This window comes from Mustela nigripes, chromosome 11, assembly GCF_022355385.1.
Source record: "Mustela nigripes isolate SB6536 chromosome 11, MUSNIG.SB6536, whole genome shotgun sequence".
NCBI lineage: Eukaryota > Metazoa > Chordata > Mammalia > Carnivora > Mustelidae > Mustela > Mustela nigripes.
In genome coordinates, this window is record NC_081567.1 from 11,321,782 (window position 1) to 11,348,356 (window position 26,575).

The window sequence follows — 26,575 nt, forward strand, 5'->3', positions numbered from 1 at the left end:
GAAAAAAGAAAATCTTAACAGTCTTAGAATGAGTAAAGAGAATTGAGTAATTAAACAACTTCCCACAAAGAAAATCCAAATCCCCCAACAGATTCTACCAAATGTTTAAAGAAGAATTAACACCCAATCCTTCACAAACTCTTTCAAAAAATAGAAGAGAAGGGAGTACTCCTAACGTAATCTATGAGGTCAGCATGATCACCCTGATAGCAAAACCAGACAGTAATAGTGCATGAAAAGAAAACCACTGACCAATATCCACCATGAACTTAGATGTGAAAATCCTCAACAAAATCTTCACACACTGAATTTATTAAGGCAATTATATGACACAACCAAGTGGGACATCATCAGAATTAAAACTTACATGCTACAAAGGATACAATCTAGAAAGTGAAAAGACAACCATTGGTGTGAGAACTATTTGCAAATTGTATATCTGATAAGAAATTTATTTGGACCACATCTTATTTATCCATTGATAAGGAAGATGTGGTCCATATACACTATGGAGTATTATGCCTCCATCAGAAAGGATGAATACCCAACTTTTGTAGCAACACAGACGGGACTGGAAGAGATAATGCTGAGTGAAATAAGTCAAGCAGAGTCAATTATCATATGGTTTCACTTATTTGTGAAGCATAACAAATAGCATGGAGTTAGAGAGGAGAAGGGAGTTGGGGGAAATTGGAAGGGGAGGTGAACCATGAGAGACTATGGACTCTGAAAAACAATCTGAGGGGTTTGAAGTGGCAGGGGGTGGGAGGTTGGGGGAACCAGGTGGTGGGTATTAGGGAGGGCACAGATTGCATGGAGCACTGGGTATGGAGCAAAACCAAGGAATACTGTTATGCTGAAAATAAAAAATTAAAAAATTAAAAAATTTTTTTAAAAAGAGATTTATTTTGGAACGTATAAAGAACTGCTACAATTCAATAATAATGAAACAAGAAACCCCACTGAAAAACAGGCCAAAACTTGAATTAACATTTTTTCAAAGAAGATACAAAAATAATCAAAAGTGCATGAAAAAATATGGAACAGGCATTCACCTTCAAGGAAATGTAAATCAAAACCACAACGAGATACCAATCCATACCCATTAGGCTGGCTATAATCAAAAACACAGATAATCACAAGTGTTGGTAAGGACATGGTGAGATTGGAATTAGTGTTTGAGGAAACACTGCTGGTGGGAATGCAAAAAATGCAGTCACTGGAAAACAGCCTGGCAGTTTCTCAAAAGTGTAAGCATAGTCGTATCATAAGACCACTCCTAGGCATACACTCAAACAAGAACATACATCCATATAATAACATGAGCATGCATATCCATAGAAGTATTATTCCCAACAGTCAAGAGAGCAAACAACCCAAATGTCCAACATTTGATGAGCAGATATATAAAATGTGGTCCATCCAATGGAATATTACTTGGCCATACCAAGGAATGAAGGACGGACACCTGCTAAAACATGGGTGAAATTTGAAGACACTATGCCAAACGAGAAAAGGCAGTCACCAAAAATCCACACATTTTATGATTGCATTCATAGAAAACTTCCAGATTAAGCAAGTCTATAAAGACAGAAAATAGATTAGTGGTTGGCCAGGGTCTGGGGGACTTGGGATAAAAAGGATGGAGACAGCAAAGGAGTTTAGGGTTTCTTTCTGGAGAAGATTAAAACGTCCTAAAATTGACTTTTGGCGATGGTTGCACAAAAGTTTGAATATAATAGAATGACTCAACTGTGTGCTCAAAAATCAATGAATTGTATGGTATCTGAATTAGATCTTATTAAAGCTGTTTTTAAAAATCAAGCAGGTCTAAGTAGAATTGTCTGGAGACTAGATACAACCTATTGAAATTAAAGAATCTAACACCAATTTCTCACATTTCTCGATATTTTATTCTGGCTGTAGCATTCTGATCATGACAATCATCAGAACCTTCCTAGGATTTGAGAAGAGTGTACATGTCTGTCTCCTTCGTAAACTCTGATGCCCTTGGGAACAGTTGTCTTGTCTGATTCATCTTCAACAAATCTCTGAATCTAAGAGCCCAGCCCCGAGTGTGTTATCTGATCTTGTATCAAACACATTGTTGTATCTTGGCTTTGTAACAGATCTCACTCTTGGGAAGAATGTTGCATTAACATTCTTACTAGATGCAGGCAAAGTTATGAGAGGCTGGAGCCCCAGAATAGTTATTGGACAGCTTCAGAAGACTTCACCTTCCATCTCTTCTACCTTGTCTATAATCGGGAGAAATCAAATGCTGAAAACAGGGAGAGTAGAAAAAGGCTGACCTTAGAAAATGAGCTCAACCTCTGATTTTCTCATATTTTTCCTAGGATATAATTCAATATCTATCATATCTTTCAGTTCGGAAGTATAAGAGACATGGGCATTCCCGGGAAGTCCCATGTTTCTGGCTCACAGAATATTTCTTCATTGTGAATGGGACTCTACTTATGGGACTTATTCCTCATGGCTTTCGGGCACGCTTTATGATTACAAATGCTATCTAGTAACAAAAAGAACCACCCTGACCCTATATTACTAAAATACAAAAGAATATTAACTTGCTGAGACTTCCCGTATCAAAGAGGGCATCTCCTTCTATGAAGCACTTAAGCCAATGAGTGCATAGCCTAAATGTCTAAAGTTTACACAAGCATTATGTCGAGTCTTAAGTCAAGTTCAAGGCTGATGCATCCTACTCAAGATTCATTACTGATGTTAGTAAAGCATAATTGTTGAAGTATAACTTGCTAAGTTTGCTTTTTATGATGGTTCTCAGTGTACTATGCATTATTTTTCATTTAATTACTCAGTCAACAAATACTACTCAAAACTGCATTGTATAATACAAAAATTAACTAAAATGGAATCTTGGGCTTAAATTCAAGAATAATAATAATAAATTAAACTTCATAAATTAAAAATTTCTACTCTGCAAAAAATCCTCTCAAGAAGATAAAAAGACAAGCTACAGTCTGGGAGAAAATATTTTCTTTTTTTAAGATTTTATTTATTTATTTGAGAGATAAAGTGAGAGAGATCAAGAGAGCACAAACAGGGGGAGCTGCAGTGGGAGAGGGAGAAGCAGGCTCTCAGCTGAGCAGGGAGCCCAATATGAGGCTTGAATCTAGGGTTCTGAGATCATAACCTGAGTCAAAGGCAGAGGCTTAACTGGCTGAGCCACCCAGGCACCGCAAGGAGTAGATATTTTCTAAATACATACCTAACAGAGGGTTACAATAAAAAACTCTCAAAACTCAAAAAAATCCAACAAGGCAATTAGAAAATGGGCAAATGAAATGAAGAGACATTTCACCAAAGATGGTAAGTAAATATATGAAAATGAGTCCTACATAATTATCCATTAGGGAAATTCAAACTACAGCATGATTAGATATCAACATACATCTCTAAGAATAGTTAAAATAAAATAAAAATAGTGACAATACCAAATGCTGGTGCAGATGTGGACAAACAAGAAAATGTAGAAATTGCTGTGGGAATGTAAAATAGTACAGCTTCTCTTGACTGTGGCAGTGGATACACAGACAAACACATGTGCTCAAATTTTAGAGAACTAAGCACACACACAAAATTCAGCAATATTCCATTGCATATATGAACCACATCTTCTTTATCCATTTGTCTGTTGAAGGACATCTCAGCTCCTTCCACAGTTTGGCTATTGTGCAAGTTGATGTTATGAACATTGGGGTGCATGTGCCCCTTCCTTCCACTACATCTTTATCTCTGGGTTAAATATCCAGCAGTGCAATTGCTGGGTCGTAAGGTAGCTCTATTTTCAACATATCGAGGAATTTTCATACCGTTTTCTAGAGTGGCTGCAACAGCTTGCATTCCCACCAACAGTGTAAGAAGGTTCCCTCTTTTCCATATCCTCACCAGCATTTGTTATTTCTGTTAATTTTTGCCATTCTAGCTGGTATAAGGTGACATCTTAATGAATACATGAGACAGTTACATGACTGATGTTCGTTGGAGAACTTGAGAGTGAACAAATTAATATGGGATACAGTCATGTGCCAGCAGATAATATTTATAGCTATGGAACTGGATGAGATGATAAAAGGAATAAGTATAGATTGAGTGTAGGTCTTAGGGCAAAACCTTGGGTAATTTAAGTTTTAGGAGAGTGAGAATAATGGCCCGAGAAATAGGAAGAAAACCAATAGAATTATACCAGCCAAGAAAAGAAGGTATACCAAAGAGGAGGAAAGGGTCATGAGTAGCAAAGGCTTTGGAGGAATTGAGTATATGGGGACAGAAAGGCAGCCACTGGACCTCGCAATGTGTGTGTCAATGGGAACATTGACAATGATGGTTTCAGTGGAGTGAATGAGGACAGATAAGGAGATGATATAAAACACAGATTTTTTAATAAGTTTCACTGTGTAGGAGAGCAACAATAATGGCGTGATATCTGGAGAGTGATTTTCCCCACAGGGCTCAAGAGCAAATGAGGAGGTCAAAGATCACTGGGGTAACCAAGTATGGGGGTTCACAGAGTTAAGTCTAATGGAGAGAGAAAACCAGGTAAGAAGCATAAGGATTATTTGCCAGATTTTAAGATGTAGACTTGGTAAAGAAGTGAAGGTTCCAGGGAGCAAGAGTTAGGGGAATGAAGGAGTTTTAGAGTTCTTGAGTTGGCATTCTCAATGCAATCGCTACCAGAATGAGTAAACCAAATAAAGTGTAAGACAGGAAGTGGCATTTAGAGGGAAGGATGCTTGAGACTGAGATTTCTGAGGTGCTGTGTTGTTACTGAGAAAGAAATAAACACAGTGGACAGCGGCCCCAGGGTGGTGAGGAAAGGGTCATTGTTGGTGAGAAAAATCAGATCCCCAAATTCCAAGTAGTTAGACCACCCACAATCCAGGGGCATGCTGAGGCTCCAAATAATTAGGGCAAGTATTGGGATGAGAGGAACACGGTGAGTCAGATCTTCAAGAATCACTGACCAAGAGGGACTGGGGGTTGGAAGTAGTGAGTAGAGCTTGGCTGGACGGGGTCTGGTCGGATTTCAGGATCTTCCCTGCAGAAATGGTAGGGAGACGGAGTCTACCCCAAAGGACAGGAGAGATCAGAGCCTCTGCTTGAATGTGGTTCCAGAGAATTCTTCAGAAAGGTTTGGGAAGCCTGGGGAAATGTGTGGAATTGAGTAGTATAGAGTAATCTGGAAATAAGAGCCAGAAGCTGACGAATGTCAGGGAAGCTTGGATTTCCAGGGACCTCAGGGATAAGAGTGGTCCCCAGGGCTCCTTAAAGCTGGAGGCAACCAGTACAGAGCAGAGTCCAGAGTTCTGAGGGCCATCTACCAAGAGAAGTCTACACTTGCTGCCATATTCCTAGAAGAAATTTCGTTTTCCCACAGGTGACCATGACAGTAGTCTTTCAGAGGGAAGAGGGAGCTGATGGGGCAGCTGGACACTGGGCAGAGACAGGCACATCCTCTTAGGAGCAGAGGTTTCTAGTAAATGGTTGACAAAGACAACACTGGAGTCCCTTATTAGAGCTCCAGTGCCTAGAAAAGAGTCCCATGTGTTAGAGACTCAAGAAGGAACAGATTACTTAATGAAAAAGATCACAGAGGCCCTGGAAAGTGGGAGGACTTGGCCTCCACAGAGAGGCTGGAGGAGTGAACTCTTGTCCCAGAGTCACCCAGCGGGGAAGGGCCACCCAGTGTATGGTGGCCATCTTGGATGCTTTTCCAGCCCGTAGGGATAGTGTGGTTGTCTAGCTGTGCAAGTGTTGTTATTACTGTTGACTCACTTGGTGTTATTTTGAGTCTTCGGTCCTTTGGAAGACAAAACCCAAAAGCACATCCAGTATTCCAAAGTGTGGTTCAAAGACAGAAAGCTTGAGAGTTCACAGGGTACGCCCCTGGCCGTTAGAATAATCCTCCACTGAAAAATCACATATTCAGCATAAGGCCCACGAAGGTCCATCCGCATTCCACACGCCAAGCATTTCTTTCCTAGGAAAAGTTGAATTTGCAAGCCTAAATGGATCCTGCTCCCCATTATCTCCTATTATTTCAATTACATGGCCTTGAGCTCTCTCCAAACTAACTCGGGTTTCATTGCATCGAATAACAGAGCCCCAGCCACGCTGATCTATTAGGAAGAAGGTAGGGTGCACAAAATCAAACAGCAATATATTGCCGCTGCTCTAAAAAAGAATTGCTACTCTAGAGAATCGTCCTTCTCCAAATGGCTATAAAGACCCCACGCTCCAGAAAAGTCAGAAGAAAAATTACCTCCCAGCTTGTGCATTTATTTTTATGGCTGCCGGTTGATGGTTCCCTCCCACCCCTGCCTGCGGTATACCCCAGTGCCCGTCAATTCCCAGACCTAATCCTCCGCCAGGTTCCAGCGTCCCAACCGGGCCAGTTTGCTGAAATGACATGACACGCTCGGCTTTTGCCAGGCATCCAAGTCAAGAATTATAAAGTGAATGAGTCTATCTGTCTTTATAAGTGCATTGTGAACTTTATAGTTTAATATTAAACTTGCATCATAAAAAATGGCTCATAAATGGCTAATAAAAGCCTAGTTTACAGCTTATAAAGTGCATCAGTACTTTACACGGGTTTGCTTAGGAAGATTTATGTGCCAGCTCTTTGTCTCCCGGTTAAAGATTATTTTCCCCCCAAAAACCATTAAAAATAACTATGGAAAAAGGGCCCTTTGGTTGAACTCCGTGTGGTACCAAATTCGAGGCATCGAGGAAATTTGAGCCCCGAGTTGCTGGTGCTTATGAATGTCACAGGAAATGCCTGGGGTTCCAGGCAGGTTCCCCGGGGCGGGGGTACCATGAGGTCCGCCTGCCTGGGAGGTGCGGTGATCTCAGTCGCATTGGCAGGAACCCTGACATTGCATCGTGTCTACAAAACCCTCAGTCTGGAATGGGCAGTTAGCCCCACGTCTGAGGGAGCAAAGAGGTTTGTGAGAACATCAGAAAGACCCCAGACCAAGCCTTGAACCAGGGTCTGTGAGCACTGGAAGCTCTTTTCTTTTTTTTTTTTTTTTTTAAAGATTTCATTTATTTATTTGATATGGAGAGACACAGTGAGAAGGAACACAAGCAGGGGGCATGGGAGAGGGAGAAGCAGAAGCAGACTTCCCATGGTGCGGGAGCCCCACGCAGGGCCACATCCCAGGACCCTGGGATCATGACTTGAGCTGAAGGCAGATGCTCAACCCACGGAGCCACCCCCCATCCAAGATCCTCTAATGAGTTCTGCAAGGAGGTTCCTGCTGGTTCTGCGGGTCTCCCTCTCTGTCTCTTCCACTCGACCGATGGGTGTTGTGTGCCTAAAATCCATGGGCCCCCTCCGTCCTATTTCACTTTTCACTGCCCATCGTGCTGCCTTCTCCCGGTTTATTTACTTCATTATGTGCTCTGCTGTCACTTGTCTTATTTCATTTTTGATTTTTATTCTACCTCAGTGGCTGGCAGCTGTGTTGCTGCCCTTACCCACTCCCGCCTCCTTGTGCCCCTGTGTACCCTGGGAGCCCAGGGGTCCTCTGTCCTGTACTGACTCCCAGTGCTTGAGAAATTGACAAGGGAGTCGTGCCCTGGGTGCAGTGCCTGGATGTGGGGGCAGGAAACCCAGCCGGGGTCCCACACTGATTTTGCCAGTACGGACATTTGGGGGCATTTAGTTAGCATCTGAGCTAATTTTGAATCAAATTTTTTTTTTTAAAAAAGGGACAATTGACCTGCAAGGTGACCATTCTGAGATCACCTTATCTACAGAATGTGGACAGGAGCCTCCCTGCTTCCCATCCCAGATTTTTCTAGGATGAAATGAGATTATGGCATTCAAAGATCTCCAAGCACTCTAACGGGCTTTCCAAACCGAAAGGCTATATTCATTATTGAAGGCTGACTTGAGCACCTCTCTGTCGGCAGATTTTTTTTTTTTTTTAAATAACTCAAGATCAAGTAATGGAGAATCTTTTCTGGGAGCAGTCTCGTGTTTTTCTCAAGACAGGTAGGCTCTCAGTCAGCTTGCATTGACAAAACTAGGTCCCAGAGAGAAGAGGCCAAGGCAGTACAGAGCAGATGTTCTGCCCCTCACTCAGCTCTCAAGAAGACAGTGGTACCAGTCTATTCCATAAGAACACTTGCTCTGGGACCCGCTTGAAGGACAAAAGACTGTGCCTCCATCCTGGGGGCAGAGAGTTCTTCATAATTCTACAACGTGGAGTGGGTTTCGGTTTTAGTGACTTGGAAAGCAAGAAGCTTCTCTTTAATGAATGGCTTCCATCACTGCCCACAACTGGCATGTAGAGCTGTTCGGACCCACCAGGGAGAAGTAAGAACTCAGCATCTTCTGCGTCTTCATCTCTAAGCGCTGAAGGAGAGCCAGACCTTTCCACCAAATGTAGCCGATACAAAATCAGGGTGCTATATATGGGGTGCATTTTTCATCCACGTGAAGGGACGATTTCTTCCTCCAACAAAATGTGGGGCTCAAGATAACGGTTCCATGACCCCAGTGCCCTTAGGATGGCCAAAGGGAGTAGTCCCAAGGTTAATTCTTGCCCTGTGACTCATGTACCCGAGTCTGAGAAGAGACTGTGCTTTAAAGTGAGTGATAATAAAGCTGGGAAGTTCAGCCAGGTGCACTGTGCTTCTGGCCCGTGTGATCGCTCATGCGTCATGGAGGCCTGATTCTTCAGAAGGGGCCTGGATCTAGTCTTCCCAACTCATTTCAGACCAGAGCTCCCCTGCCACTTGGACTCTCATCGTGGAGAACGACTGTGGGTTCCCCAACCCCTCCATGCCTGTTCACAACTCCCCACATTTGTGTATTCCCTTTTCCTCTGTCTGGAACATTCTCCCCCGGTTTCTCTATCTGGAAACCACCAACTGTTCCCTCAAGACTTCGCCCAGACCCTGTGATCATTCTGAAACCCCCCTGTAGGCTGTTAACCACAGATTTATTCACATTCAAGATGTAATGGTTGAAGCGTCCAGCGAACACTGCCAACGCTGAGTTCCACCCAGACGGGATTGCAACTACCCGTGGGACTAACAGCCGGTGCTTCCGCCATCAAGGAGTTAACCGTCGAGTCGCAGAGCGAGATTAATTCCGTGGAACAATATGAGAGAATGTACAATCAAGCCCCAATTTGGGCAGCGCAGATTGTAAATGCCAAAGGAGTTGAGAGAAGGAGAAAATCCGGCACAGCTGAATCTGCAAACACTCCAGCTCATGGCTCACATGGACCCAGCCGCTGAAAATAGTACGCGCTTACCGATTGTTCTGCCACCAGCGAACCATTGAAATTTTCTCCCCAGCCAGGGGAAGGGAGAAGAAAAGCAGGAGCGGAAGAAAGTACCAGATTACAGACATGCTCACCTAGGAGGGGAGGCAGAGTAGAAATGCAAACGAGGTTGTCAAAATTTGCTTCACCTCTTTTGCCAAGCAATTCCACTTGTGGGTGTTTATCCGCGAGAAAGACTTCCTGAATGCACAACAAGCTGGCGTCGTTAGTAATGGAGAAAAATTGCAAACGAGTCCATCAGTAGAAAACGGGTAGAGTCCGTTGTGCTGTAGCCGTCCTCCTAAGGCAGCCATTAAGGGGGAATGGTGTTTTTGTTTTTTTTTTTTTTTCTTTATGTACTGTCATGGGAGGACCATCACAATCTATTATTAAATGGAAAACAACAGCCAAGTGTTGGAACTTTGCTATAATATGAGTGAGTTTATAGAACACATGGAGGCAGGAGTGCCTGGGTAGCTCGGTTAAGTGTCTGCCTTCAGCTCAGGTTGTGACCCTGGGGTCCTGGGATTGAGCCTGTGTCAGGCACCCTGATCAGTGGGGAGCCCTCTTCTCCCTCGCCCTGCCCTCTCTTCATGCTCTCTCCAGCACTCTCTCTCTCTCTCTCAAATAAAATCTTAAAAATAAATGGAGGCAGAAAATACCATTTCTCTGTACATGCATTCACTCATACATTCATTCATCAATCATTCAACAGTTATCTTTTGGGCTCCTATTATGCACCAGGCAATGTTCTGATGGTTAGAGAATCCTCCGTGAAGAAATAACCAAATTCCCCGCACTTCAAAATATCAAATTTCCCGCACATCTAGAGTCTCCCTTATGATGGGATGAGGAAGTCAAGGAGGAAGTCAGATGACAGGGAGTGGCAGGGAGTGGCAGTGTGAGACCAGGAGCACTGGGGTGGGAACACTGCTCTCTGGATAGGGTGACAGGGAGGGCAGAGACTTGGAGGAGCTGAGGGTGCTGAGAATGTCTAGGGACGGAGAATTCCGGGCAAAGGGACTAACCGGTGTGAGTGTCCAGTGGCCGGGATAGGGCAGAATGAGAAAAGGAAGAGGGGGCTGGTAAAAGGATTATCTGTCAAAGAAGTAGGAAGGCCACTTTATAGAGTGCTCCAGAGCCCAGCCTGAAGACTCCAGCTTTTACCCTGAATGAGACGAGCCACCAGACATGAGACCAGGCAGAGACCAGACATGATCTAAGTGCTGATTCAACCCAGGCCACCCTGGCTGCTGTGTTGAGAAGAGATGGTCGGGGGCCTTCCAGGAGTGAAAGCAGGGACATCACTGAGGAGGCTGATGAGATGAGGAAATAGTGGTGCTTGGGACCAAATGACAGCAAGGAACTGGGGAGAACTGGTTGAGTTCTCATTGCTTTTTTTTTTTTTTTTTTTAAGATTTTACTTATTTGAGAGAGAGAGACAGAGAGAGAGAGAGAACAGAAGACTCCCTGATGAGCAGGGCTCAAACCCAGGACACAAGACCATGACCTGCACCGAAGGCGGACGCCTAACTGACTGAGCCACCCAGGCACCCTTCCCGTGGCATTTTGAAGGTAGAGCTAAGAAGATTTAGCAAACGAGTGAATGTGGAACATGACCAAAGAAGTTGTTTACTTTTTTCCAAAGCAAATGAAAAAACAAAATGGCCATTAACAGAGATGCGGACAACTACAGGAGAAACGGGTTTAGGGGAGTGTATGGGTAGGTAAACTGAGAACTTAAGTGTGTGGATAATTTGGATGCATTTCCGCTGCTCGCCCTCATCTCTTTCCTTTGTATCCCAAACTGGTAGCTAAGCTCTGTGATTCCCAGAGCCAGGGATTTGAGTAGGGCAGAAACAGAAGGGGCCTCCAAGCCCACGAATTCTTACTGTGTGAAAGACTCTTTGAACCTCACTGAGGGAATGCAGTGGGGACTTTGAGCAGGAGAACAAGAAAAGTCACTTGAGGATAATGAGCTAGAGAAAGGACATCTCCCCCGTGAGTAGGAAGGGAGGAGTCTGAGGTCTCCAGATCAGGAACCGGGTGCCACTCTTGTCTTGCTAGGGATGCAGCAGAAACCTGGAGAAGCAGCTGGGTAGACCAGTCCTTAGGATCTGGGTCTGTAGGCTTTGGGAACTCTTCCTGCCCCATGCAGTGTAGGGGGAAGCAGAGAACCATAATTTTGGAAGACCATAAGTGTGGGGACAAGGGACATCTGAGGAATAACCTTTGAGGACCAATGACCAATGACCAATGGGCACCTGCCCTGCTTTGGTACTGCCCAGGACCCACCATTTGACCCAATGTAATGGCTGATCTCCAAAATGTCTGCAATTAAATTCCTGCCAGCTTGACAGAGTGGAGGGTTATGGTCAAACATCATACCAAGTTACAGAAAATGAAAAACTTGCTATTTCTTGAACATCTAAATTAGTGTGGCTAGATTTATGCTCAACAGACAGGAAAATGCCTATCAATGACCTGAAAGATTCAAGTCCAAACTGCTTCACCCTGTGTATTTTGAGTATTTTCCACCAAAAAAAAAAAATCATGTTATTTATTTATTTGTTTAGAGAGAGGACATGAGCTTGGTTGGGGGAGAGGGGTAGGGAGGGGGACAAGCACTCTCCACACTTGAGTGGGGAGCCCCAACATGGGACTTGATCGCAAGGACCCTGAGATCATGTTCTGAGCCAAAACCAAGAGTCAGACGCTCAACCAACTGAGCCACCCAGGCGCCCCTAATCAGTATTGTTTTTAATCCTAACCTCATTTGGAAGTTCAGTTCTTATGACATCCTGGTAAAGACCTCTTTGTCATTGCATTTTTCTATACACAGCTTTTATCCCACACAGTCGCAAGAGGTTTCTCAAGGAAGGGAACATAAATTCATTTTTCTTGCAAATGAAACTACATTTTAAATAGGCCAGGTGAAATAACTCAATAAAGAAACTTCGCGAAAGCCACTTGTCAAGTGAATGCCATGTGACGCACTCACACCTCCTCCCCCAACACATCTGATTTGAGAGATCCATCACTAGGCATAGCTGATTGTCCTTAAGTACACCATGCTCTCAGACACGTAGAATCCATCTCTATAGTCCCTCTTTTGTATCATCATCTTGTTCTGGAGACTAAGAATCCTGAACAGGAGGACAAGATGGATGGTTTGACTGTGGATAGTTCCTGCAGGAATGAGCTCAGCGGTGTGCAAATGGCCTCGAGGAAGGAGGACTTGCTTTCTAGGGGCTGCCTTGTTGAGTAAGGCAGGAGCCTATGGTCTCCTTGGGCCATTCAACAGGGGGTATTCAATAAAGCCAGCTCTCAGAGTCCTCAGAGATAACTTGATGGTCCTCAATGTGCCCAATGGGCCCAGGAAGTCCTCTTAAGGTCACAGAGACCCATATGCAACAATAACATAGAGTATCAAGGGCCATAGTATCCCAAGACGCCTAGGGTCCATCAGCATCATTGAGCCCACCTCCTATCCAAACAGCCAACCTCCCTTGGCTTCTATGATAAGCCTTGGCTCTGCAACCTGTCTGGGCTCAGGAAACTGTGCAAGCCCTAATCCAGGAAGGTCTCTGGGTCTGGCCTGACCTCACTTAATTCTTCCTAAGGAAAATCTTTCAAGTGGCCCCAAAGAACATAGGATTAGGCATTATGAACACCAGGTTGTCTGGTGGTTGAGAAATCTGCCTCCTTCCCTGTTTTCCACAAGCCTTTCCAAGAGGAACTCCGATCTCATGGGTCTCTGCCCTGAAGTGTTCCCTACTATGGCTATCAAGTTTCTGCCTCACTACAGGTTCCAAAGCATGCTATGTCCCCTGCCAGAACCAAATCCCTCCCCCATGCATTCAGCCAGGAGTGATCCATGAATTCAGGTTCACCAAATCTTTGCATCACCTTCACTCGGGATCGGCGATGTAGCTTGTAGAGCCCAGCACATGATGGAAATGGGGGGCCTCCTTGTTTGAAAATTTTTAAGGATTTAATACAAGTTAAAAACTGTTAGACATTTCAAGACAGCATCAGCAGAGCATTAAACCAAGCAGGAGCCCTTTCCAGGCTCTGTGAAACTGCTTATGTCACATGCCTAGGAGGCCGGTCCTGCCAACCCCTTTGGCCTGAGTTCCATGGCCCAACCCCAATAAGGACTGGGATGGCAGTGCTTTCTGGGGCCCTGTCCCAAAAGTCAGAGTGCCCTGGGCCAGACCAGAGGAGAACCACACAGGCCGGTCCACATTGCAAGGGGTCATGGGGTAAGCCAAGGGGCGAGCCTGGAATCACACCATGTATGGGAGCAAGGAAGACAAATTGCCAGGAGGGGATCTTTCAAGGTCATAAAGGGCAAAAAAAAAATCACTTGGGGAGTCACTTTAGGAGTTTAAAGAGGCAAGAGAGGGAGGGGGCTTTGTGACTACCCAGAGTACATACTGACCTCACTGATATTTCTCATACCTGTAGGAAACTTATTCCTTATTACACAGATGAGAAAGCTGAGTTTCAGACAGAATCGGGAATTTGCTTAGGGTTCATGCAAGGGGCAAGGCATGAGCAAATGAGCTCTTGCTGAGACTTTGTCTTACGGAAACCACTTTGAGACAATTTTTTTTATATCCTTACTAGACTTAAATTTCCCCAGTGAACAAACAGTAACAGGAACCACTCAATGTCCTTACATTGCTATTACATACTGGATAGAACGCTGAGGACTTCTGTATGTCTTCAATCTAAATCTCCCCCAAACACTTAAAATGTGGGCACTGTGTCTTTACTTTGCAATGAGGGAAAGGTTAAGAAAATTGTCCACAGCTCAAGTATCTAGCAAAGGCACAGCCACATTTCCAATCCAGAAACAGCTGTCTCCAAGACCATTAGCCAGTGTGCCCCTCTTCTTCATTTAAACATGAGGCAAACATTTCTAGCTTCAGATCTGGATTTGGAAGAAAGTACGTGGAGAAGCAGATGAGCCTTCTTGAAGACCATGCCTCTGAGAAGGTGTACTGAATCCTTACACCTACATCACGGGAGTTGCTAAATACAGTCCCCCACGTGTACAGGGCTTTTCATCAGTGCTCCCACTGAGAGTCTGAAGCTGCTTTGAACATCAACATCATCAGAATGTAAAGATGGGAAGGGTTAAAACTTTGTTAAGAGAACAGAAATGTCCACAGTAGACAAACTATGGAAAGAGCCCAGAAGTCCATTGACAGACAAATGAATAAAGAAGATTGTACACACACAATGGAATATTACTCGGTCATTAAAAAGAATGAAATCTTAACATTTGCAACAACGTGGTTGGAACTAGAGGGTATTATGCTAAGGAAAATGAGGCAACCAGAGAAGGACAATTATCACATGATTTCACTCACATGTGGAATCTAAGAAACAAAACAGAGAAGAAACAAAACAGAGAGGAAGGGAGGGAAAATTAAAATAAGACAAAATCAGAGAAGGAGACAAACCATAAGAGACTGTTGACCAGAAGGAAACAAACTGAGGGTTGCTGAGGGGAGGGGGATGGGGAATGGGTAACTGGGTGATGGGCATTAAGGAGGCGCGTGATGAAATTAGCACCGGGTATTATATGCAACTGATGAATCACTAAATTACCTCTGAAGCTGATACATTATATGTTAATTAATTGAGTTTAAATAAAATAAAAAATTTTTAAAAGCCCAAAACCTTGCTAAGAGAGATAGCAATACAGAAATCCACATTAGGCAGGAAAGCTGGTCTTGGGTCCAGAAGCACCACCGACCAGTTGGTGTCACTGGATCTCTGGGGCTTGTTACCTTCATGCACTGAAATGGGCTTAACTGGAGGAAGTAATTGCTGAAGACCTAATTAAGCTCTACGATCCTTAGAGTATCTATCACCTATGGAAGTCTCATAGAACTTGCCATATTTGCTGATTCGTTTGTGGATTTGTTTGTTCATTTATTTGGTTGGCTGGACCCAAAGTCTGATGGGCTTACCCTCCTGGGACATTTCTATGCTCAACTCCTAAGAACAATAGTAGATATCTACCAACAGAAATACTGGAGAACAAGTAACATGTCACTTATCCCATGTCTGCTCCTAAACTCCAAGGGCCTGAAGTCTTATTTCTGTCATAAATATTATATAACGGTGATGCCATCTGACAAGAGCGTTAAACCAGGCGGCCCCATCAGCAGGGCCAGGACACAGAAAAAGAACCAGCGACACTCTCCCACAAGTCTACCCAACATCTGCCCTCAGACAGCAACAATCTTCCCTTGTCCTTTGAGACCCTTCTCCTTCTCAGGCTGTTTTGGTCTTCTGGAATGTCCCAGCTCAGTAACCCTCCCCAGGTCTTCCTTGCCATTGGTCCTAAGCATATGTTAGGTTTTATAGCTCGGAACCCCCGGGATTCTTTCTGGAGTCAATTTCCTCTTGGCTTCATCTGTTTCTGGCCACTCTGAGGAGCCACCCACCCACCTTAATGCTTTGTGGCATCCAACCTGGCCCATTATAAGAGCGGTGTGGAGTTACTTGATGTCAAAAGGCGTAGTCTCATTTCATAACTTAGGTTTCATTTCTTCATAGAAAAGCAGAGATCACAATACACCGTGTTAGTTTGGTGTAACAATCCAATCTCCAAAATTGACAACTCAGGACCCAGATGCCAGTGATCCAACATGATAAAGAGGAGGAAGGGAGATGAGGATTCCAGAATTAGCACATCTGCAAAGTTACCCTTTACCACGGGCACCAAACGAGGCAGCTGAGATCAGTTACGTTCACTGAAATTCAAGATCAGTCATTTTACAGAAAATGATTCTGATGAAGCGAATTCAATCTGCAATTCTGGGCTTGAAGCAGCAATAACGATCCCCTGGGTTAAAATGGTGGGCCTTTAGAAGGGGAGGGAAACTGTATTATTACCAAGTGGGGTATCCCCCAAGAGTTCTGACTCAGATCTGTAGCTGAGCCAAGACATCTGGAGATTTCAAAAATTGAACTTGATCTTTAACAAATATAGACACAAATGTGAAGCACATAAAAATCACTCTTCAGAATGAGCCTTAATGGGCTGCGTTGCCTTTCAGGAACATTTCTAATGAGCCTTCGGACATGAAGTGATTCCAATTTGTGATGCATCTGAGGCAAAACCAAGAGGAGAAATTACATTTGCTTTTCCCCACTGGGTTGTGAAGGGCCCCAGATAGACAAGACTCAAACACTCAATTGTGGGCAATGCTGTTTGTGTTCAATCCCCTCATTTGCCGGGGCTGGTACCAGGAAGGCTCAAGCACAAGGGAGCCTTTCAGAACTGTTGTGGACCAACAAAGCAGACAGTCCAGGCAGCAAAGAGCAAGAGATGCCTGTCTGTGCCAGCCACAGTGCTAACCACTGGCTGGAGGAAGAAGAGGAGAAAAGGAAACAGGAATGAAAGAGGGGCACCTAGGTGGCTCCACTGGTTGAACATCCAACTCTTGGTTTCAGCTCAGGTCGTGATATCGGGGCCATGGGATCGAGTCCCACTTTGGGCTTGGTGATCAATTGGGAGTCTGCTTGGGATTCTCTCTCTCTGTATGCTCTACCCCACCCCCTGTTCATGCTTTCTCTCTCTCTCTCTCTCTCTCTCTCTCTCTCTCTCTCTCTCTCTTTCTCTCAAAGAAATAAATGAATCTTAAAAAGAAAAAGAAAGGAAAGAGACCCAGATCTCACGGGCCAGGAGTAAGTGGTACCCCTAGCCTTCTAAAAGCTGGGTTTCCATTCTCTCAAGTTCTTTGGAGGATTGACCTTTGAGAAGCTGGACTCTGACCCTGGAAGCCTCATTCTCCCTCCCATACCCCCATAGATGCCCTGACTATCAGTATGTACCCCAGGTATTTCTAGGGCTTCTTGGGGACAACTGTTCCCTGACATGTGGCAGCCCATGCACTTGATCCATGTTTTCTTGGTGCACTAAGTTGGTGCTAGTGTCTTATCTCCTTCCATATCTTTGCATCGACCAAACCTGGGCAGACTAGACTCTCAGCTTCCTATATGAGCTTTTCCACAGGTCATCAAAATTTAGAGACTCAACATATGCTAGGGATATTTTAAAATTCCAGGCAAAGTCCAAGTCTCTTTTCCTTTACTTCTCCCATTATTTTGACAGCTGTAGTTAGGAGCCCATCACTGACCCCAGACCAACCACATAAGCCACCAATAGGGACAGACTGATCCAAAGAGCTGAGATAAAGGAAAGAGAATGCCTAGGTCTTGGGCATCTTTGTGGGTTGAAGGGGGAACACCCAAACTCTGTTGGTACATCTGGACTGAGAGCTAGCCTATAACATTCCACTGTGTAAATTAGATCAGTGCCTCTCAGTGCAGACAGAGCTCCAAAGGTCCACAGCTTGGGCAACTTTGGTTCTTTGGGATTCCTTAGGATAGACACACAAGAACACATCTTGGCAAGCGGGGCCTGGACTGACTCCAGCTCCACTCAGCCCTCAGTCAAATGCCCTTGTACGGGTCACAGCCAGTTCAGCTGTAACCTGTGGTCCTGTTTAAGGGAATGGCCACCCTTCTTGACTCCTTGCTAAAGACTTTTCTTCTGGGACTTTCTCTAGGGATGGCCATTGGCAGGATGCCTCTGGCCTCCAAAATGACCTGGGCCTCTACTCCTCAGTAACCCATTGCCTTCCCTGGGACATGCCTACCTGGACTTCCCTGGAGAAGATTGTCACGCTTGAGCAAGCCTACCATGCCGCCTTGCTTCCAATCTCCTGAGATGCTAATATTCAGGCTCCTGGAAAATTTGTTAATAATTGTTCAGAACCAAAACAGTGCAGTGGTCAAGAACCTTGCTCTGCAACTAGGCTGACTCTGTTGCGAGACAAACTCCTTCTGTTCTTAGGTGCATAAGCTTGAGTCAGTTTCCTCCCTTTTTTTCTTTTCTTTCCTTCTTCCTCTCTCTCTCTCTCTCTCTTTTTTTTTTTTTTTTTTTTTTTAGTTTCAAGCTAGAGTTCAGTAATTCATCAGTTGCATAGAACACCCAGTGCTCATTACATCACATGCCATCCTTAATGCCCATCACCCAGTCACCCCGTCTCCTCACCCACCATCCGTCTAGCTATGCTGTTTGTTTCCTAGAGTTAAGAGTCTCTTGTGATTTGCCTCTCTCTCTGATTTCATCTTACTTTATTTTTTCTCTCTTCCTCTCTGATTCTGTTTTGTTTCTTAAATTCCACATGTGAGTGGAATCAGGGGATACTTGTCTTTCTCTGACTTATTTAGCTTAGACTGATACTCTCTAGTTCCATCCACATTGTTGCAGTGTTAAGATTTCATTCTTTTTGATGGCGGAGTAATATTCATAAATGTCCTATCTTTTTTGTCCTTTCATTGGAACTCTTTCCACAGTTTGGCCATTATGCACATTGTTGCTATAAACACTGGGGTTGCCTCTTTTTTTGAATCACTATGCTAAAAGGCAACCTACACAATGGGAGAAGATATTTGCAAATGTCTCATCAGATAAAGGGCTAGTATGCAAAATCTATAAAGAACTTATCAAACTTAACACCCAAAAAACAAACAGTCCAGTCAAGAAATGGGCAAAAGACATGAACAGACATTTCAACAAAGACATCATCCAGATGGCCCTGAGACACATGAAAAAACATTCAATATCACTCGCATCAGGGAAAACAAATCAAAACCACAATGAGACACCACCTCACACCAGTCAGAATGGCTAAAATTAACCAGTCAGGAAATGACAGGAGTTGACAAGGATGAAGAGAGAAGGGAACCCTCTGGCACTGTTGGCGGGAACGCAAGCTGGTGCCGCCGCTCTGGAAAACAGCATGGAGGTTCCTCAGAAAGTTGAAAATAAAATCACCCTACGACCCAGCAATTGCACTACTGGGTATTTATTCAAAGGATTCAAACACAGTGATTTGAGCCAGTTTCTTAAGCACTGTGTGCTTCAGTCACATTCCCTTTAAAGTGAAGATGGTAATCTTAGCAGTAACAGTGATAATGTTAAAAGTCTTTTAAGCACCCTTCTTAAAAGCAACATATAATGAGCATTTGGGGGAGGATTAATTGAGGTAGCCCATGGAAAGCCCTTCTAGCAGTAACTGTTCTGTGCAATACTTAACACTTGCTATATTCTATGACATGCCCTCAATATTCCTGTGTGGTTGAAAATTGTTCAAAATAAGGATCTGGGGAACCACAGAATAATTCTATGGGAGGGACAGGGGTCAGCCCTTTCTACTTAGCATTAGTATTGGAGGTGGAGCCCTGATAAATATTGCTCCCTCATCCATGTATTATGGGCATGTATTATGGGCACAAATATTATGGGATGTATTATGGGCACAAATATGGGACCATATTTTACCTGCTATGGAAAGCTTCTTTTCAACTCTTGGAGCCTAACACTCCCTATTTGTGAAATGAGTAATAATGACAGGAGGACGATACATTTCATGACTCCACCTGTTCTTTCTCTGTCTTTACACCAACTCCTGTTCTTCATACCCCCACCCTCTTGCTTATCTTCCCTCTGCCATCCCTCCCCTAAAGCGTCAGAGCCAAAAATAGCACAAAATAAAAACTCCCCCACGATCTGCCTCCTGGAGAGGGCCAGGAAACATTGTGTGCCATATTTTCTTCTCAAACAAGGCAGAAGTGTCCGCACTCTGGTTTTGTCCCCGGTGTAATAGATCCTGAGAAGAATGTCAGCACCAGCCTGGAAGTGGTCTCCTGGGTTTTATCTTTTTAAAGATTTTATTTGTTTATTTGTCAGAGAGAGAGAGAGAGAGCACAAGCAGAGGGAACAGTAGGTACAGGGAGAAGCAGGCTCCTTACTGAGCAGGGAGCCCAACGTGGGACTCAATCCCAGGACCCCAGGATCATGATCTGAGCTGAAGGCAGACGTTCAACCAACTGAGACACCCAGGCATCCCGGGTCTCCTGAGTTTTAAATGAGATTATGCAAAGGTAGGTGCCCAGCACTGTATTCAATAAAACTCGGTTCTTCTTCCCAGCCATGGCTCTGCTGAAAGGGTTGACTCACATCAGTCACATTTTTCCCCCTAAAACTCAGTAGTGTTGGCGGACGCAGAAACTTTTCCCATTCGGTGAGATTTTTCTGCCTGGTGTGTTCTTTCCTTCCCACTCTGCGTTCTGCTGATGGCAAATCAATGGCACGTTTTTCTTAAACAGCCAGCACTTGGTATGTTACTACCGACCACGAGGGCCCCCGCCTTTTAATTACTCCTGCTGAGCCTAGCACTATATATAACACTAAAGTTTCTGGGACTGCCAGCAATTAAAACCAAAAATAAATAACACATTACAAGCTGCAAACCCAGCTAGGCTCGGAGAGCGCTACGGATGGATAGAAGTCTTTTGTTTTTAATTGCTCCGGTTTCTCCTGGCCCGGAGGAATGTAAACACCTGACAAGCAGCTGTTTGCCAGGAGACAGAGCAGAAGAGGCCTCGACTGCAATCTTGCTGGGTCCCGGCGCCCCAGGGAACGGCCTGACATCCTTCTGCTTCAGTATTTCACTCTGTAAAAGGGAGAAGGCTCGAGAACAAAGCCGACCGCGTGTGTGCGTGCTGATGTACATGCCGATTGGGGTCAGGTATCGAATCGGCACGAGCTCTATTGATTTTTGCTGTGGGTTTTGTTTCTCGAGCTCGAACATAACTCTGAAAAAAGAAAAAAAGCGTTTTTCCTGAATACTTAGCTCCTTTCATCTGTTGAACGTGTGAGTTTCACACCAGAGAGGGTCCATAATCACGAAGAACAATTATAAGATCGAAGGGGTTGAGTTCTCTTTGAAGCCCACTGTGAACAGTTATTTTTAGTTTTTGCTAAGGGAGGTCCGTGTGCAGCTCCCACATCCAGGGGTTGGCTGAGCTGCCGGCAGCTGCCAATTCTGGGGAGCAAGAGTACAGATTGGCCAAGAAGGACCCTGAGTCTCATCTGGCCTCTGTCCCTAGTTTCAGCAGGAGGAGTTATTGGGCGGGGGCCCCTCGTGGTTGGTAGTAGCATACCACACCTTTGTTCCGCTGCACAGACCTAAGACTGAAGGGTCCAAGCGTCATGATGTTGTCGGTGGACCTGACACATTTTGCAAACGCCATCTTAGCACGATGGCCCTGAAGAAACTCTTTTGCAAGGTCAAGAGTGACTCTCCCTGTCGAGGCTGTTGGCTGGTTCCTCAATGGCTCCTCTTAGCACCAAGAGCCATGGGGGCCCCAGACCAAGTTTCTTGTCCGGCCCAGGCCTGGGGAGCCCCCGGGTGTGGCGAAGAAAGTGCAAGGAGACAGGCTCGGTACCTGCGTTGCCGGAAGATGGCTGCTTTGTGGTGGAGTCCTTCTGGTCTGATTGCCTGGGCTGCCACCATACGTAGGATGTAAAATTCGGACCCACTAGGGCAAATCCATGGACATTTTCCTTTAGCCGTGGGTGTTGGTGTCTTAGCTGCAGGCAAAATGCACCCTTCTTAAAAGCAACAAATAATGAGCTTTGACAGCAGCAGGATTGACCTAATGCTGACTCATGAATGTCATCATTGTTCTGTCCCACTATGGGCACCGGTCCATGTTCAGCCATAAGCCAGAATGTCTGCATAGACAACAAAGCTGATTAGCTCGACAATGGCTTTATTCTAGGCCTGTTACAAATGCAGGTAAACAAGCGCAGGGCCGGGCCTCCCCTGGCGGGTAAGAAACAGCCAAAGGACTAGAAGCCACGAGGGCCTCCGAGGATGCTGTCCACTTGTGCCCATGGCCCTTTGCTATCTCTTGACATTCCCTTCAAAAAGAGGGAACCCATGAAGGGCCTCGGGTTCCTTGAGAAGTGTCAGCCTGCCTGATTCACGGAGCCCACGCAGTATCACGTGTTGGCTATGGGAAGCCACGTGGACGGTCCGCGATCTGTCCTTCAGCGCCCGCATCGCTCACCCACCCCCTGCACCTGTCAGAACCCTGGGCGCCAACCTCCCTGCCCCAGCAGAGGGCGGAGGCAGAGGGCAGGGGACTTGCTGTCAGCCGCCCAGCTGTCTGGCACGGCCCAGCTGGACGCTCGGGCTCATGGCCTCTCCTCTGTTTTCACATCAGAACCGTCAACACCCCTTCTTCACCCTGTCAGGTTCCCTGCCCCCATCTCCGCCCCCAGCCCCCCCAGACGGGCCCGCTTTCCTTCAACAAAGGTTTTCTTTCTCGCCTTGATGGATGTCTTGGCACGGCAGCCCCATCACACAGGGGACGGCACCCAGCCCACGGGATCGGAGGGGCAATCATTTTCTTTGTGCAGACAGGCGGTGGAGACGGGTAGGGTTCCTGCCCACTGCTCGTGGCGCTGTGAGCCATGAGGGCCTCTGAGAGAAGCATGAGAAGAGGAGACGGAGACAGGAGGACAGAAGAAGTCCTCCAGACACGGCACAAGAGGTATGTGACTCACTGAGGGAAAAGGAGGAGCCTCCCTGCCATCTTCCACGGGAGCCGTGAATTCAGATACCTTCTGGGGCTGGACAGAAGGTTCAGAGGTGGACGACAAGGCTTGGGAAAACAAACTTTCCTGAACGCATCGAGCTGTTGGAGAAGGAAATCCGGGAGGCTCTGGTCGGAGAAGGATCCTCCTTGGTGTCTAACTGCCCTCGGTGCAAGAAATTCCTTCTTAAAGAAGAGATCTTGGGAATAGAGAGGGGCCCAGCTGCCTCCCTCATTCATTCACAGACCCTTATGGATCACCGGCCAGGCTCCAAGACAGGCGACTCCTGGTTTGCTCCTTTTGGGTCCTTCCTCTTCCAGCCACAAAGCTGACGCGAGGCAGTCCAGATCGGTGTTCTGCTTTGACTCTGATCGCAGAAGTACAATAAATATCTTTTCTTTATCCAGCCATAAATATTGATCAGATGGCTTTTTAAATCATCTAATTGCTAATGGCACATCTGCTTAAACATGTCCTTTGTCCAGGATTCTTTCGAAGCAGCTGCACGGGAACCTGAGCTGTAATTTCCCTAACCCATCCGTCAACATCGATGCCCGGCTCCCTACCACCTACAGAAATGTTCGAGACACTTATAGCCACAGCTGGTTCTCAGCACTCACACTGTAATTGGCCAATTACCAAGGCTTAAAAAATCATTCCGGGGTGGACCAGGAATTATGTAAGCCACGGATATAACAGTGATTATACCCAGCCCTTCTCGGTGGCTCTCACCTCAGCCACAGGAATCACTTTGCAAATACTAATTAGTTGCATTCGTTCAGGGAGGCCCGGTGAGGAATGTGGCGGGCACCGGAGCGGCAGAGAGAAGCCCCGAGTCACTCCATCAATCAAATAGGAAGGTCAGTGGCTCAGAGCTCTGTTCTCTTCTATGCAGTGTCCCAGAGAACACGGTGGGTCAACACCGTGTTGCGGGAACCAAGGGTAAAAGAATGGAGTAATGATGGCCTGAGGGCTCCCCAAATTCATAGCAAGGAGGAGAAACTGGATCACTCTCCATGGGAGTTAATGATGAGCCAAGGTCTATACCAACCTGCCTGTCCACACCTGGTGTAGGATTGCCAGGCCTCTCGATGTGCACACCAGGACGGTTGTCCAACTGACCTCCTACCGCTACACTTTCCCTTCTCCAAATAAATGTGCGCACAGCTATGGATCCCCCATACCACACTTTCAATCAGGTAATTATCTGCTGGGAGCCTCTAACCCCCTCTGAACCCACCACTGCCATTACCTTTCATGAAGGTCAGGGGGATGTCAAGCCTGCTGCCCGTTTTTGTAATAAAGTTTTATTGGCACAGGGGCCATTGGAGTTCATATATGCTGGGTCCATGGCTGCTTTGGTGCATCAGTGACCGAGCTAAGAGGTGACTACAGGGATCACTTGCTCATATAGCATAACTACTCTCTGGCCTTCATGGAGAAAAAGGTTTCCAATCCATGATCTATGGCGGCACTTTTCACAGCTTTCATCAAAAGCAGTTTGAAAAGAAAAGGGTTATCTGTGGGCTTCTCACAGTGCCAAAAGCCTGATGTTTTCTGGTTTAATATTAAAAATCCTGTGACTTTTCCTGTGACTACAATGTATTTCTGTGTTTCTTACTATAAAACCACAGCTATGTTGCTTGTCCCAAATCTATGGATAAAATTCATGCCCCAAGAAAATGTACAATGATTATTTTGTGTTCTGAAACAAGAAAGATGGGTTTCTGGGTTCAGTCCTAAGCCTTTCAGGCTACTGTCTGAGGGTCCGTGCTAGAAACTACCTAGAAACTGAATGGACATTGATTTAGTTGGGGCCCAGACAGGAAAAGAGAAGTCACTCCAGGTAATATAAAAAGAGGGAATTTTATACAGAGGATTTATTAAAAAGGGGACAGAAGAATGAAGACATCAAAGAGGGGACAGTAAGACTACTAAGATGTCTCCAGCGCAGGAAGCTGCTAAGCTCCCTATCACCTCCCCCCAGGGCCAGAACGAAGGGCAGGGGCAGGGTTGCTAGAACTCAGGAGCTGAGGTCCATCCCATAGAAATTTGAGCCACAGTGGGTCTGTGGGGGAGATGGATGAGCTGGGGTGTTAGAGGAGTGAATGTAGCTCCCAAGGCTTCTCTTCCTCTGCCCTCCAATCTCCCACTGGCATAGCCCTGCTAGGGGCAAGGTGGCAAAGGAGCCTGGGAATTGTAGTCTTGTTGCACTTTACAGGTAAGAGCTGGTGATAGGTCTGAAGGCGAATAAGCAAATGACTGGGGTAGATGGCCATGAAGGGATATTGTTCCTATTAGAAAGAGTCCATCCAGGTGGCCCCCAAGAGGCCAACAAGAGTGACAGAGCCTCAGTGAGTCCATTACAGTGTAGGATCTGGTCCTCAGGGTCATGACCTAGAGTCACTCTCTGACCCCCAGTCACTGTCTCATGGAAACATTCACTCCAATGACATTTATCGGGAAAGGTGATGCGTCAAAAACCAGAGTAAATCTCTAGCGGATGGGACATTTGAGAGGCCTGAACATGATTTTCCCGTAGGAAAACTGCAAGGAAATCCAAATCACCTGCAGGCTCTTTGGAGCAGGGAAGCAGGACTGGTGGGGGGAACCTCTTTTATGATCAATATGTTTTCGGGCATCAGGATCCCGTAGGGCCCCTAGCGAGGCCACACATGCCATCAAAACCAAATCCGCCTCATCTTTGGGTCAAGGCCCATCTCCACGGAACTGTACCTACAGGAGCACAGCTGGTGTTTGCTCAGGGACTTTATCCGTCATGCTTTCATGGCTGGCTAATGGGAAACTCTTTATTTAGATAGGCTAACACAATCAATCACGTCTTAATCTGGCCTGGGAGACAGTCTGCCTCTTCCAGAAGACTCATTGCGGCTTTCCCCTTTCTGTGTTGCTACAGTGACTCAGCGGCCAGAGGCTGCCATTTACAGAAGGCGGGCCTGGCAAGGACATGGGGATGGGGTGAGATGGGTCGACCCAAGCCCCTCCCATGCCACATTCAGGCCCCCTTTTTCACACAAAATACTCTAATTTTATTATATCCTGGGTCTTGCCTGACTTCCAAAATGACATAGCAAAATACAGGAATCATGTCTTCCTGACCTCTGGCTCCAAGAGTGTTGGTATCTTGGTATCTTGGTAGGGCCCATATCTCTCTTCAGACTTCCCCCTAAATCATCCTATTGTTAGGTAGCGTTATTTTTTGGAGTGTTCTTCCTTCTTTTGACCTAAAATCTTATCACGTCATCCATTTGCCTTAGGTCTTCCTCTCAAGTCACACAGAATCATTCTATTCCTTCTTCTACTTGGCAATCCTTGAGATAATTGAATAGAGGTAGTAGGTTGAGCCTGCGTCTCCTTTTGTCTTAATCATTCCTTCTATACTTTGGGCTCTCCGTAATGCCCATCATCCCATTCAAGGAGTACCCATTCCAAAAACCTACCCTCTACATCTACTGGACTTCCCATTCAAATCATGCCTGACATTGAACATGATTCCTAGGTAGTCAGATATGCCCAACTATTGCCATGTGCTCTTGGAAATCACTTCAGATAACGTCATTCTTCCATGGGCCCTGCACCCGCATGAGGTCTTCAGCTCTTTGGAAGAATGTAGACACATCACATTCATGGGCTCGAGCTACAGATCCTGACGTCCCCCTCCATTTGGGATTGAGTTCCCCATGCCCAGCCATCCTCTCACTTGCCATCGAGGTCTTAGTTAATATTTGAAGTGCACTGATAGAAATGT